This window comes from Scyliorhinus canicula, chromosome 24 (genome assembly GCF_902713615.1).
Source record: "Scyliorhinus canicula chromosome 24, sScyCan1.1, whole genome shotgun sequence".
NCBI classification, from domain to species: domain Eukaryota; kingdom Metazoa; phylum Chordata; class Chondrichthyes; order Carcharhiniformes; family Scyliorhinidae; genus Scyliorhinus; species Scyliorhinus canicula.
In genome coordinates this window covers 10,073,463-10,087,175 of record NC_052169.1, presented here as the reverse complement: position 1 = coordinate 10,087,175, position 13,713 = coordinate 10,073,463, and positions in this window count along the sequence as shown.

Below are 13,713 nucleotides of genomic sequence, written 5' to 3'. Positions count from 1 at the left end.
TTGTCAGGTGAATTGGGCATTCTGAATTCCCCCTCTGTGTACCCGAACAGGCGCCGGAATGTGGCGACGAGGGGATTTTCACAGCAACTTCATTGCAGTGTTAATGTAAGCCTACTTGTGACACTAATAAAGATTGTTATAATTTATTATTAAGCAATTTCTCCTCATCTCTGTTTTAGATTTGCTACCCCTTATCCTAAAACTATGACCTCTCGTTTTAGATTGCCCCACAAGAGGAAGCATCCGCTCTATGTCTACTTTGTCAATGCCTTTTATCATCTTATATACCTCAATTAGATCTCCTCTCATTCTTCTGAACTCGAGAGAGTATAGGCCTAAACTGCTCAAACTCTCTTCACATGACAAACCCCTCTGAACTGCCTCGAATGCAACTACATCCCACCTCAAATCAGGGTGCAGAAACTATACACAGTACTCTCGGTGCGGTTTTACCAATGCCTTGTACAGTTGCAGCAACACTTCTCTACTTTCATATTCTATTCCTTCAGCTACAAAGGCCAAAATTCCATTTGCCTACCTTATTACTTGTTGTACCTGCATGCTCGTTTTCTGTGACGTATGCCAAGGACAGCCAGATCCCTCTGCACCTCAGCACTCTGAGGTTTCTCCCCATTTAGGCTGCCTTCCCATTTCCCGACTAAAATGGATAACCTCACACTTAGCCACGTTAAACACCATCTGCCAAACCTTGGCCCACTCATCTAACCTATCTCTATGTCCATTAGTTGGTGCAGACTCAATGGGTTGAATGGCCTCCGTCTGCATTTTTTTTTTTACATAGAATTTACAGTGCAGAAGGAGGCCATTTGGCCCATCGAGTCTGCACCGGCTCTTGGAAAGAGCACCCTACCCCCTACCCAAGGTCAACACCACCTTATCCCCATAACTCAGTAACCCCACCTAACACTAAAGGCAATTTTGGACACTAAGGGCAATTTATCATGGCCAAACCACCTAACCCGCACATCTTTGGACTGTGGGAGGAAACCGGAGGACCCGGAGGAAACCCACGCACACACGGGGAGGATGTGCAGACTCCGCACAGACAGTGACCCAAGCCGGAATCGAACCTGGGACCCTGGAGCTGTGAAGCGATTGTGCTATCCACAATGCTACCGTGCTGCCCATAGGGGTTCTATCTGCATTGTAGGGGTTCTATCCCATTCTATTCTATCTCTACCTCCCTCTCCTTTACAACTCTCCTAACACCACCTTATCGAACAACCTTTCGCTCACCTTCCCTATTATATCTCCAAGTGGATGGGAGTCAAATTCCGTTTGATGACATTCCATTTGAACGCCTAGGGATGCTTTACCACGTGAAAGGTGCTATAGCAATGCAAGTTGTAGTTATAGCAATGATAATATTCCATAATATCCGCACTGAGTTGTGATCCACTGGCTGTTTCTCTCGACATTTTGAGGTAGGGTGATTGGGGAATATATTTACATCCCATAATCATCTGCCTCCAAGCTCTATCTGTTCCTGTGAAGTGCTTTTTCACCACATGAATATTATTTCTATTTCCGTCGCTGGTGGGGACTCTACAATGGATGTATAATAAACAACACAGCAGCAATGCTGAGACGAACTCAGTCACAAACTGACAGCAGCACCAACTTGCACGTTACACCATTACAACCAGTCAAAGCCCTACCCCTTTCCACACAGTGCAAGAGCTGGGCAATACAAAACTGGGGTGCTATAGTGCCACCACCTGTGGGATGGTGTAATTACAAGGCGAAACATCTCGGTACGTTGCACCACTAATGGGACAATCGAAACCTATCGTGCCAGAGATTTGACACAAAAGAGTGGCTGGAACACAAAAGGAGGGAAGGGTTCGCTCAACGGGAGTTGTGGACGGTTATTTAACACGTCGTACGCTGTAATGCAGCCCCAGAAGAGGAAAAATGGGCTCCGTGTGAGCAGCAACGTAAACAGTTTTGCAGCCTCACCACATGAGCGTGGGCTTGGCAAAGCCTCAGCTCGCCAGTCACCTCCCTCCCTCCCCCCCCCCCCCCCTTTCCCCCCAACCAAGCACCACCAAGTGTGTGATTGTCTACTGATTGCAAAAGGCTGGCACTGCAATTAGCTTTTTCTAATCATTAAAATGTGGATGAACGCACAGCGGGCGAGCAGAGTTTGTGTTTACCTGCTAGTTTTTAAGGTTTTTAATGGGACATCTTTCCACTCTCCTTTGCCCACTTGCAGCAACGTGAAATCGACATTTTGAACAGGCTGGGCACAAAAGGACCATTCGTTCGAACGAGCCGGTTTCAGTATCATCACGACCGAAGCATCGTGTCCGGGTACTTTCCCCTCCAAACCCCTTCAACCACGCAACCTCCTGAGGTAGGCCAAGAGGAAAAGGCCCATAAATGAGGGCGGAAAATCCCTTTTACAACCTTCTCGGCCCAGTTATCACGTGTGACCACCCATTCACCAAATGTCAACAATGACCTTCTGCATGCTGCGCTCTCTGCTCCAACCAATCACCAACACTGCTTCGAAACTGCTGATTGGCTGACATTATAGTTACCAGGAGCACCGTGGCTCTGCTGCTCCAATGAGAAGCGAGGGAAATAAACGACTGCGTGACAGCGGACAGATTAGCCTGACATGGGGTGTGCAATGATGTGTTATCTGTGTTGGTCTAACATCGACTGCAACTGGATGCAGTAAAATGAAAAACAGGCTTCCGACACAGGAGATGGTCCAACACTGTTTTATTGAACCTGTTGATTGCTGTACATAACCTGCTGTGGGTTGACACTCTATTAACCTAACTGATAACCTCTGACTGGCTTGACCAGCCTAGCTCTCTATCACATGGTGATGATGTTCATTGGCCTGTGCACTGTGACTACTCCCTGGCCGTGTCCTGTGAGAGAGTGAGAGCCTTAATGCCCTGTGGGCTTTATAGCGGTGGTGTCCTGTCTGGTGATTGGTTGTTCTGAGTCGTGTGTGTTCATTCGTTACCCTCACATTTGAGGTATTGGTTCTCTGATCGTCCTTTGTCTTCACCTTTGGGCTTTTTTATACGTTAAAGTTTAAATGTAGGCCATTGAGATTCTCTGTTCCCATGGCAACACCCCCCACCCCCCCCCCCCACCCCGAGCCCATGGGTTTCCGGACAGCATGGGGGGACTTCAATGGGAACTCCCATCGACAAGCGGTGGGGGTAGAGAATTCGCCGCGGCCCCCGAGAAATACGCGACTGGGGAACCAGAGAATTCAGCCGGTACTCTTTATCATATGCAAATGAAGTCCTCACTGTCAGCAGGAACGAAAATACCTCTTTGCATAAAATGGGCAGCACAGAAACAGAAACTGTCCGGCTAGTTTTGGTGTTTATGCTCCAAATGAGTCTCCTCCTACTCTGAGGAGTATATGGACAGATTTGTAATGAGTAAGGGAGTCAAGGGTTATGGGGGAAAAGCGGGAAAGTGGAGTGAATGATTATCTTATCAGGTCAGCCATGATCTCATTAAATGGTGTAGTAGACTCGATGTGCCGAATGGCCTTCTTCTGCTCCCTCGCCTTATCTTCATCTATGCTTCATCTAGACTTATCAGTATTATCTAGTATTCCTTTCTCTCTCTTGTGTACCCACCATGGCTCCGCCTTCTCAATCTCCCCCCTCGCCTGAGGTGTGGTGATCCTCAGGCTAAACCACCACCAGTCAGCTCTCGCCCCCCCCCCCCCCCCCCCCCCCCCCCCCCTCAAAGGGGAAAGCAGCCTACGGTCATCTAGGATTTGGCTTCTTCATGTAGCATAAGCTGCTTCCTTGATGTACGCTCGGACAAAGGAAGGTTCAGACTTGGAGATAGTTTTAACACGTTCATTGAATAGTTAACAATTCTCCTATTTGAGTTCGACTCTCCTGCTAACCTTGCTATAGTAACTCAGTCGAACTAACCAGTCTGCTCTGACCCATGCGGTGGGTGTTGTGGTGATATGCATCACTGTAAATACACAAGGGGTTAATGTAAATACACTAGAGGGAGCACCAGAGACATCATGAGACACACAGACATTCAACCAATAGGCCAGTAAGATAGGACACGACCAATGGGCATTCACGACACACACAGAGGTGATACTACCACGGGGGGCATTACACCAACCCATATAAAAGGACACAGCACACATGATCTTCCTCTGTCCAGTGAAGACACTTAGTGAGTAGACAGGGTTGATTTGGAACATTTCACACCCACCATGTGGATTGTAGCAGACTGGTTCGTCAGTCTGAGTAGCTATAGCAGGATTAACAAGCGAGTCGAACCCAAGTAGGAGAATCGTTAACTGTTCAATAAATGTGTTAAAGCTATCTCCAAGTCTGAACCTTCCTTTGTCAGAGTGCACATCAAGGAAGCAGCTTATGCTATGTCAAGAGCATAACAAAACAGGTGTGATGTTTCTGATCTGCCCCTGTCCTTCTCGCGCCTGTGGAAAGAGAAAGAGCATGTGTGCCCTGTCCTTATATATGGGTTTTCCTCTTGTGGTAGTGTCACCTCTGGGTGTCTTGACTGCCCATTGGTCGTGTCCTATTCTATGTGTTCATTAGCTGTATGTCTGCATGTCATGACGTCTCTGTTGCTCCCTCTAGTGTTTACTTAGTCTTAGTGTATTTACATTGACCCCTTGTGAATTTACAGTGATGCATATCACCACAGGACTGTGGCGACATTACCTTACCCGCCTCAAATCCCCTCAAGTGCTTCTCTGCTATTCACCTTAACTAGTCCTTTCTATCAACTCTTGAGACGTTTCTCCTGAATTCCCATTTGGATTTCACAGTGACTATCCCGTTCTTATGACTCCCTGGCTGCCCAATTAGTCCCACTCCCTTGCTCTTTCCCCCCACAGCCCTGCAAAATTATTCCTCTTCAGAATTCTACTCAATTCCCTTCAGAAAGTCATCATTGATTCCGCCATCCTTTCAGGCAGAGTTTGTCGAAAACAACTCATCGCATTTTTTTTTTAAAAATAAAATCTCCTCAGCTACCCTCTGTTCCTTTTCACCAATCACCTTTGAGCCTGCGTCCCCTGGTTACCAGGCCTCTCTGCCGCCGGAAACACTTCGAGCTTACCTGTGGCATGAAAACCCTTCATCGTTCTGAACACCTCTCTCAAATCGATCCCTGATTGCTTCCCAGCTCGGAAATCTCTGGTTCATTTTCGGGGTAGCCTCGCTTCTCTCAGACTGTTTGATGTCCCTCGTGAAGTGCGGTACCCCGCAACCAAACACAATGCTCCCAAACTGGGACCCGACCGGATCCGAAGGCTCTTGACAATTAAAACGAATCAATTTTTGTTTTTCCTTCTTTTATAAATTTAGTGTCCCCAATTCATTTTTTTTTCCAATTAAGGGGCAATCTAGCGCGGCCAATCCACCTAACCTACACATCTTTGCGTTGTGGGGGGTGAAACCCACGCAGACACGGGGAGAACGTGCAAACTCCACACGGACAGTGACCCAGGGCCGGGATTCGAACCCGGGTCCTCAGCGACGCAGTCCCAGTGCTAACCACTGCGCCACATGCCGCCCACTAAATTAAAACCATCAATGATGGAAAGCCAGATATTTTATTAAAGATCCCCGAACATCTGAGGTATGGTGAGCTTCAAAGGAAATGTTGTGTAAATATATCTTATACATAATTTAAAACCAAGACTCCACGTGGCACAGTGTAGCTTTGATATCAAAAACACAATGAATTGACGTTATTAAACTTGCATAACCCCATTCAGTGCTCAGATGACTATATAAGTTTTAAAAAAACCTCAAATGTTAACTGCACCCTCATTCATATCTTAGTTTAATGGCAGACTTTGTTGTAGTTTGCTTTTGAAAAGATCAATTTTATTCATTCAAAGTATTTTCACAGTTCACAAGCAAAGAATGACATTTTAAATATTGTCACCTGCTGAGCTGTAAATGTCAAAAAAAACTTGTTTGAAACCGACTTGTGAGTGTTTAATGTGGTAAAAGTTCTCACAGAACCTGGGATAAAGTCAGCCTGAGGGAGATTCAATGAGAGGAAAAGGCGGCAGATCCGACCACTGTATTGTGCTCCCTTCATTAATAAACTTTTAGAAAGAGAAAACTTGCATTTATGTGCAGCACCTTCCGAAGCATCAGGGCATCTCAAAGTACTTCACTGCCGGTTCTGAGGTGCAGTCACTATTGTAATGTCGATTTTCAGGGACCACGGGCTGGATTCTCCGATTCTGAGGCTCAGGCCGCACGCCGGCCTGGGAATGGTTACGCCAGAGAAAATGGCGTAAAACGGCCACCGATCCTCCATTTGGCTGGGGGCTAGTGTGCCGGCAGTGTGGAGCACCCGTCTCTAGCTGCCAATACGGCTCGGAGAATTGGCGGGTCTGTGGCCACGCATGCGCACGGCGGCAGCCCGCGAAATAGCGCCCACCCCCCTTTGGCTGGCTCGCCCCCCCCCCCACAGTGCCCCCAGCCCCTGATAAGTCCCCATCTGCCCGCAGATCCCCCCCCCCCCGACTGTGAAGGTGCTGGAATGAGTCCGCTGCCACCACGTCGCGTACCCGACAGGTGAGACCACTCGCGACCGTCGACGTCGGGAACTCGGCAGGTCAGGGACGGAGCATCGGGGGGAGCGGGCCTCAGGCAATGGGCCTAAGTACGCGTGACGTACTCTCCGAGTATGCCGCTTTGGAGGGGGGGGGGAGCGTGGCCAAAGCGGCGCCGCTCCCGATTTCGTTGAGAGATGTGATTCTCAGGCCGATCGCCGAACGCGATTTCGCCGTCGGCGACCGGTAAATCCAGCCCCACGTCGCCACAAGCTGCAGCCCACTTCGCTGATGGTCCTGCTATAGCGCTGAGGGAGTGCTGCAGCGTCGGAGGTGATGTCTCTCTGATTAGATGTTAAACCAAGGCCCCTCTCTGCCCTCTTCCCGGGCGGGAGTAAAAGATCCCGTTCAAAGAAAAACAACATTGCTCGGCACAACATTGAGGGCCGAAGGGCCTGTTCTGTGCTGTACTGTTCTATGTTCTATGTTCTAACAGGATATTCCAAACGGTGTCCTAGCCAATATTTACCCCCAACCAACATCACACAAAAAGGCAAAGGGCGGGATTCTGCGCTGTCTGGGATTCTCCGTTGAGCCGGCGGATTTCCCGATGGCGTGGGGCTTCCCACAATGGGAAATCCCATTGGACGGCTGGCGGGACGGAGAATCCCGCTGCCGGCGAGGGCACGCCGCACCAGAACGGTATGGAGAATCCCGCCCATATTATCTGAGGTGATTTCTCCAGTCCTGCTGCAATGATGGGCAGATTTGGCCAAGCGCCAAAATCTTCATCGTCGCCAACTGCAGCAGCAGGGCAGACACACAACGGAGAATCCCGGCCCTGGTCATCATAGAACATAGAACGATACAGCGCAGTACAGGCCCTTCGGCCCTCGATGTTGCACCGACATGGAAAAAACTAAAGGCCATCTAACCTACACTATGCCATTATCATCCATATGCTTATCCAATAAATTTTTAAATGCCCTCAATGTTGCGAGGTCACTACTGTTGCAGGTAGGGCATTCCACGGCCTCACCACTCTTTGCGTAAAAAACCCACCTCTGACCTCTGTCCTATATCTAATACCCCTCAATTTAAAGCTATGTCCCCTCGTGCTAGCCACCTCCATCCGCGGGAGAAGGCTCTCGCTGTCCACCCTATCTAACCCTCTGATCATTTTGTATGCCTCTATTAAGTCACCTCTTAACCTTCTTCTCTCTAACGAAAACAGCCTCAAGTCCATCAGCCTTTCCTCATAAGATTTTCCCTCCATACCAGGCAACATCCTGGTAAATCTCCTCTGCACCCGTTCCAAGGCTTCCACGTCCTTCCTATAATGAGGCTACCAGAACTGTACGCAATACTCCAAATGCGGCCGTACTAGAGTTTTGTACAACTGCAACATGACCTCATGGCTCCGGAACTCAATCCCTCTACCAATAAAGGCCAACACACCATAGGCCTTCTTCACAACCCTATCAACCTGGGTGGCAACTTTCAGGGATCTATGTACATGGACACCGAGATCCCTCTGCTCATCCACACTACCAAGAATTTTACCATTAGCCAAATATTCCGCATTCCTGTTATTCTTTCCAAAGTGCATCACCTCACACTTCTCCACATTAAACTCCATTTGCCACCTCTCAGCCCAGCTCTGCAGCTTATCTATGTCCCTCTGTAACCTGCAACATCCTTCCGCACTGTCTACAACTCCACCGACTTTAGTGTCGTCTGCAAATTTACTCACCCATCCTTCTGCGCCCTCCTCTAGGTCATTTATAAAAATGACAAACAGCAACGGCCCCAGAACAGATCCTTGTGGTACGCCACTCATAACTGAACTCCATTCTGAACATTTCCCATCAACTACCACTCTCTGTCTTCTTTCAACTAGCCAATTTCTGATCCACATCTCTAAATCACCCTCAATCCCCAGCCTCCGTATTTTTCATCACATCGCTATTTGCGCGACCTTGCTTTTCCTATATTACAACGGTAAGCACAACTCAAACAGGACTTTTTGGTTGTAAAGTGCTTTGGGATAGAGTGGTGAAAGGCACTCAGCGGAATTCTCCACCGTCGGGAGTCTCTGTTGCCGCCGGCGTGGCAACAGAGACGTGGGATCCCCAGCAGCGTGGGGTGGCTACAACGGGCGACCCCCAAATCCCCCCACGCCCCAACTCACTACCCCTCCCGCACCCCGAGAAGGCACCCCCGGCCCGATCACCGCCACACATGAAAAAGCCAGCTTGACACCTTGGCAGTGCCAGCCTGGCACCTAGGTGGCACTGCCAGGGTGCCAGCATTGCCAGGGTTCAACCCTGCCCAGACGGCATACATCTGGGGGCCTTCAGTCCCATTGGAGACCCCCACAAGTGCCATTCAGTCTGGTCCCCGTTTGTGGAGACCAGTGCTGAACGGTGCTCGCCCGAGGTCTCCAAGGCAAAGGCGTCTTGCTTAGATCCCGGGAATGCACATTAGAGTGAGACTAGCTGCCTTTCTCTAATATACAGATTTGCCAGGAAGTGATCCCACCCACAAAGGACAGGATTCACATCGCAAGGGATGGTGAGCCAGATCGATCCCGGAAGTGGGATAACCCGGCATCTACCGGTCACGTTGCGTCGCGCTACTTTTTGGCCACAATGCGGCCGGTAGATCCCATCCACGGTCTAGAAAATTCTGAGGTTGTCTACCAACATCCACTGCTACCTGACTGCAGAGTTGCTGCCTGCTCATATTAACAGCGGTGTCACGTTAATTCCTGAATTTGGAGCAGTTGTCTGTTGTTTATCATTGGTTTGTTGTGCATTTATATGTTTGATTTTCCCCATAGCAATGCAGAGTTGACACCAGTTCCCAAGAGGGCCGTCGGTTTATTTACAAGAATATTTAAAATATCTCTTCAATGACAAAACGTCTTTGCTTGTGCTTATCCCAGGTCAGGCTTCTGGGTCTTTCAGAGGTGTCGGTCTCCTTTAATTCTGGGTTCACACCCAGGCTTCACTAATCAAGCGCAGTTGGCATAGATCAGTTACTAGACCCGCATTATCGATCGTTAAACAATTGAACACCAAACTGCCAAAATGAAGGGTGAGTTGGCCATGACAGATTAGGAAACTTCATGATGGTGGATAGACAATGGCTAATATTTCAGGAGAGTATGTTGCAACAGTTATATATTCCTTTCTGGCACAAAAACACAAGAAAAATAACCCAACCATTGCTAACAAAAGAAATTAAGGATTGTGTTAGATCCAAAGAGGAGTTATATAAAGTTGCTCCAAGTCTGAGGGTTGGGAGCAAGTTTAGAATTCCGCAAAAGAGGATCAAGAGATTGATTAAGATGGGGAAAATTAGAGTATGAGAGTAAACTTGCAAGGAACACAAAAGTGGATTGTAAAAACTTCAGTCGGTATTGTTCAACCCTTAAGAAAGTTCCTGTAACTTTATAGAAATAGAGTCGGCCACTGACCAGAGAAGACCCAGTGGGGAACTATTGGAGCTGTACATAATAGTTCATGTGTTAAATGAAATGAGATTTGTTTTCCTCTACAACGCGGTGTGGACTCCTTTGTTGCCCCTTACAGCTCCAGGGTCCCAGGTTCGATTCCCGGCTGGGTCACTGTCTGTGTGGAGTCTGCACGTCCTCCCCCTGTGTGCGTGGGTTTCCTCCGGGTGCTCCGGTTTCCTCCCACAGTCCAAAGATGTGCGGGTTAGGTGGATTGGCCATGCTAAATTGCCCGTAGTGTCCTAATAAAAGTAAGGTTAAGGAGGGGGGGGGTTGTTGGGTTACGGGTATAGGGTGGATATGTGGGTTTGAATAGGGTGATCATGGCTCGGCACAACATTGAGGGCCGAGGGGCCTGTTCTGTGCTGTACTGTTCAATGTATGTAAAAAGAAAAAAGATTAGTGAAGACAAATGTAGGTCCCTTAGGGTCCAAAACAGGAGAATTTATGATAGAGAACAAGGAAATGGCAGAGCAATTAAAGAATTGTTTTAGTTCTATCTTCATGGAGGAAGGCACAAATAACTCCCCAGAAATGCTGGGGAACCAAGGATCTAGTGGAAAGGAGGAATTGAAGGAAATTAGTATTGGTTAAAAAAAAATGTTGGGGAAATTAATGGGCCGAAAGCCAATAGATCTACATTCCAGGGTGCTAAAGGAGGTGGCCATGGTATGTCTGTTTGTCATCTTCCAAAATTCTCTCGATTCTGGAACAGTCCCTGCAGTTTAGACAGTGGCGATTTAGAATCATAGAATAGAATATAATCCCTGCAGCACAGAAGGAGGCCATTTGGCCCATCAAGTCTGTGCCGACCCATTGTAAGGCCGCTCAACCTAGGCCCAACCCTCCGCCCTATTCCTGCAACGCCACCCGAAGGGGCAATATAGCATGGCCAACCCACCTAACCTGCACATCTTTGGACTGCGGGAGGAAACCGGGGCACCCGGAGGAAGCCCACCACGTAACCCCACTATTTTAAAAAAATTAGGGAGGGAGAAAGCAGGGATATGATAACAGGACACTTAGGAAATATCAACAGGAGTGGCCAAAGTCGGCATGGATTTATGAAAACCTACTAGAGATTTTTGAGACCACAACTAGTAGGCCATAAGTAGTAAGGGAGAACCAGTGGCTGTGGTACATTTGAATTTTCAGAAAGCTTTTGATAAAATACTACAGAAGGGATTAATGTGCAAAATTAAAACAGGTGGGATTGGGCGTTGGCACGGATTGAGAATTGGTTAGCAGGCAGGAAACAGGGAGTAAGAATAAATGTGTTTTTTTTCCGGAGTGGCATATGGAGCTTGGCGGGGTACCTCAGAGATCAGTCCTTGGTCCCCAGCTGTTCACAATACGCATCAATGATTTGGATGAGGGAACAAAAAGTAATATTTGGATTGGATTGGATTTTGTTTATTGTCACGTGTACCGAGTTACAGTGAAAAGTATTTTCTGCAGCAGCTCAATAGATCATTAAGTACATGGGAAGAAATGGGAATAAAAGAAAATACATAATAGGGCAACACAAGGTATACAATGTAACTATATAAGCACCGGCATCGGATGAAGCATACAGGGTGTAGTGTTAATGAGGTCAGTCCATAAGAGGGTCATTTAGGAGTCTGGTGACAGTGGGGAAGAAGCTGTTTTTGAGTCTGTTCGGGCGTGTTCTCAAACTTCTGTGTCTCCTGCCCGATGGAAGAAGTTGGAAGAGTGAGTAAGCCGGGTGGGCAGGGTCTTTGATTATGCTGCCCGCTTTCCCCTGGCAGCGGAGGGTGTAAATGGAGTCAATGGATGGGAGGCAGGTTTGTGTGATGGACTGGGCGGTGTTTACGACTCTCTGAAGTTTCTTACAGTCCTGGGCCGAGCAGTTGCCATACCAGGCTGTGATGCAGCCCGATAGGATGCTTTCTATGCTGCATCTGTAAAAGTTGATAAGGGTATTTCCAAGTTTGCTGATGATATTAAACTAGGTGGGATTGTTTGTGATAAAGAAGATATTAAAAGGCTTCAAGGTGATTTAGACAAGTTGAGTGAGTGGGCAGATACACGGCAGGTGCAGAACGTGGATAAATTTGAAACTATCCACTTGGGAAGGAAAAGCAGAATGGCAGAGTACTATGTAAATGGTGTTAGATTGGGAAATGTTGATGTATAACGAGTGAACTTTTACACCCGTCACTGAAAGCAAACATTCAGGTGCAGTAAACAAATGGCCTTCATAGCAAAAGATTTGAGTTCAGGAGCAAGGATATCTTACTGCAGCTGTACAGGGCCTTGGTGAGACCACACCTGGTGTATTGTGTGCAGTTCTGGTCTCCTTATCTAAGAAAGGATAAACTTGCCATCGGGCGGTTTGCCAGACTGACTCCTGGGGTGACAGGATTGATGTATGAGGAATTGTCGGTTGGGTCTGTATTCACTGGGATTTAGAAGAATGAGAGGGGATCTCATTAAAATGTATCAAGTTCTGACAGAGCAGGACAGACCGGATTCAGGGATGTTATTTCCTCTGGCTGGGGGCGCGGGAGGGGGTCTCGAACAAGGGGTCACAGTCTCAGGATCAGGGGTCAGTAATTTAGGAGCGAGATGAGGAGAAACATCTTCACTGAGAGAATGGTGAACCTGTGGAATTCTCCACCACAGAAGACTGTGGAGGCCAAGTCACGTATATTTAAGAAGGAAATATATAGATCTGTCGACGCTAAAATCATCAAGGGGCATGGGGAAAGAGCGGGAGTATGGCATTGAGGATTAGCCATGATCAAATTGAATAGGGGACCAGGCCCGGGGGTATGAATGGTCTGTTCTTGTTCCTATTGCCTATGTTTCAATCATAAAGACCTCTCGCCGCTTTTCCAGAGCAAAGGGTCCCAGCCTGTTCATCATTGTTGACAATCGCATGGATCAGCGAGTCACCGGAGGGATGGAGGCTCCTGGTGGGATGCAGACCATATGTCACAGTCAGGTTAAAGTAAGAGTATCTCAACACTCTGGCAGTAATGGTCTGGGAAGGCAGATACAGCCAAGCCATTGTCGTTAAACTGCCCAATGTCCTGGACTGAGAAGACCACCCGTTGAAGATCCTTACTGTATTGGAGGGAGCAAGGTCGAAGACTGCTTTGCCAAAAGAAGCAATTGATACAATTGCATCTTTTAAAGGAAATCCAGGTAAACATCTGAATGAAATGAAAGAGTGGTGGTTGGTCCACTCAATTAGTTAGAGTTTGGTGCAGGATGACGCCAATAGCACAGGCTCAATCTCCATTCCAGCTGGCTACTTGGGTCTACCACTTCATAGAAAGGTAGAAAACAGAAGCAGGAGGAGGCCTTTCGGCCCCTCAAGCCTGCTCCACCTTTCATTATGATCATGGCTGATCATCAAGTTCACTACCCTGATCCCGACTTTCCCTCATATCCCTTGATCCCATTAGCCCCAATAGCTATCTTTAATTCTTTCTTGAAATTACACAACATTTTGTGTGGTAGTGAATTCCACAGATTCCCCACTCTCTCTGGGTGAACATATTTCTCCTCACCTCAGTCCTAAAAGGTTTACCCCTTATCCTCAAACTACGGCCCCCTAGTTCTGGGCTCCCCCACCATCGGGAACATTCTT